The sequence below is a fragment of the Branchiostoma floridae genome, chromosome 6 (genome assembly GCF_000003815.2).
Source record: "Branchiostoma floridae strain S238N-H82 chromosome 6, Bfl_VNyyK, whole genome shotgun sequence".
Classification (NCBI taxonomy): domain Eukaryota; kingdom Metazoa; phylum Chordata; class Leptocardii; order Amphioxiformes; family Branchiostomatidae; genus Branchiostoma; species Branchiostoma floridae.
Window position 1 is genome coordinate 16,233,184 of NC_049984.1, and position 2,298 is coordinate 16,235,481.

The following is a 2,298-nucleotide window of genomic DNA, read 5'->3' on the forward strand; positions in this document are numbered from 1 at the left end:
ATAACAAAAGCATGCAGAAAATCTGCAAGATTTGTAAATCAAATACAATCGTAGATATGGAATACATGTTATTCGATAGAAGTATGCTTTGTAGACATGGAAACCACTAGATTCCCTGACTTTAGACATATGATTAGCACCGAAAAATCTACTTTCTTCCATGGACCAAACTAAACCTATACATTCAATCATACATTGTCACCATTACCAAGAAGCGAAATGAAGCTTATCCTGTATACTATACTAGACTAAGATATCAAACCAACATGTGTATGTTTGAAAAAAATTCTTTGTTGTGACCTGTCTGTACTTAGCACAGTTGGGCAAAAATGTACAGGAAAGGTCTTCATTTATTATTCCAAATGCAATTCCTACCCTCGCGTAAAGGATGCTGGCATGCTGCATGTGGCATTCGAGATTCATTGCCGACATCGTTGGTACATGCTCTAATAAAACGTACATTCATACATTCCACCACACCACTTTGTATGCAGCGGTCTTTACTCTTATAGATATTGCTTCGACAGAAAGTGTCTTGGAGTTGTGCGCGCAAGTCATTTATCAGGGTAGGTGAAACAACCCGCTTCTTTAACCCCCACAGAGGAAGGTCATATTCTAGACGCACATATTGACATCTTCTCAACTGTTGGTGACAGTGGCGCTGGTACCGTCACACCAAGCTGAGATTTTGTGGGATCAATTTTGACTGGCGCAGTGGTAGTCCTTTCTCTGGATGGATAAGTTTGTGCTTTTTACATGCAGGTGGTCTAGACGTCTAAAAGCACCTTGTGTTTTAATGTCAGAAAGGGCGTCGTATAATGTTTTGCATCACAGGGGGCCTCCCCCCCCCCCCCCACACACACACACTTTTGAAGAATTATCATTATCTCTAGTCACACACATTCACTTCCCAAGACTTAGCAATGGGTTGGAAGTAGCTCAAAATCCATCCTTTTCTTGCTCCAGTTCTCTCCTCTGCTCGCATCTAATGATATCACAGTTATCCAAATTTTATTAGTCATAATCTATAGTCTGTTGATGCAGATGGCTTTGAAGAGTATTATATAGTAGGTAAGATCAAAAATTCACGTCCGACCACAGACGACATTTCTTTAGACTAACTCCCAACCTTGTGCTTGGTCAAAAGAATATCGCTATATGTGAGAGAAGCTTAACAGGAAAGCGTTTTAGTCTAGATTCAAAACAGCCTGCTTCTCACAGACAGTTATACTATACGTCGATGTAGGTTAGTTATACGTATACGTTGAATAAGCACATGTTTACACGTGTATGAACAGAAGTCACATTCTCTGCCATGATACCACACGACCGAAGTATTACCGAAACGTGCTTTGAACGAATCAACAAAAGTTTTCATGTGCCATGTCCATGTTGGTTGCAACCGTGCAAAACTTTCCATTCAAACTTCGTTCACTTCCCACGCCTTTGGCCCGAACCTTGCAGCTTTGACCTGGGTATTAATGTTATATATCTGTGTCGTCCTTTAAGTGAGTGAAATCGCACCCGTATAGATAGAGGTGGTACAGCTGGGGACCTGAGTGCACTAGTTCCATCTATTCTCTTCAGGAAGACTGCGTCTGAAGGAGTAAGTGTGGACGGAATAAGAAAATAAGAAAGTTTATTGCACGTCTTGCCCGAGGGCTAATTGTAAGTAACAAAAAGTGACAAACAATGGTAAACAGCATACAGTAGTAGGCGACTAACTCTAGTGATAAATTCATATAAAGTTAACAAAGCAAAAAAAACTTAGCTATTGGGTTTGACTTCTTTTTTGGAGACTGCAGAAGACTACGGATCCCACCTTAATAAGTGATAGGAACTCTGCGACTAAACGTCAACATGACACACAAAGCATAAAAAGATTTGTTTTTCCTCTGTGAAGTTCAGTGAGCTTTTATTTTGTCACCGCTCTATTAAAAGGCGATCTTAGCGAGGTTGACGTAGGATCGTTACAGACAGATTCGAAAATAGCTCATTCCATGGGAATGCCAGTGAATTCATTCTTCCAAGTACGTGTATCTCTCGTCGCGTGAGAATGCTGACAAGTTGCATCGTCAACATCCTAGATAGATTGCCGACATATGCGCTGATGAAACGTAAAAGAATACATTCACACATTTATCTCATCCATTGATATTCAGTGCTCTTTTCGCTTACGAATTACTTTTTGACAGCGTGTGTTGTAGCGTTCGGCAAGTCATTTGTCAGCATAGGTGAAACAACCCACTTCTTTGAGCTGCCTGCCGTCTGCCGGCGCCTGGGCTGCCCCCCTTTTTT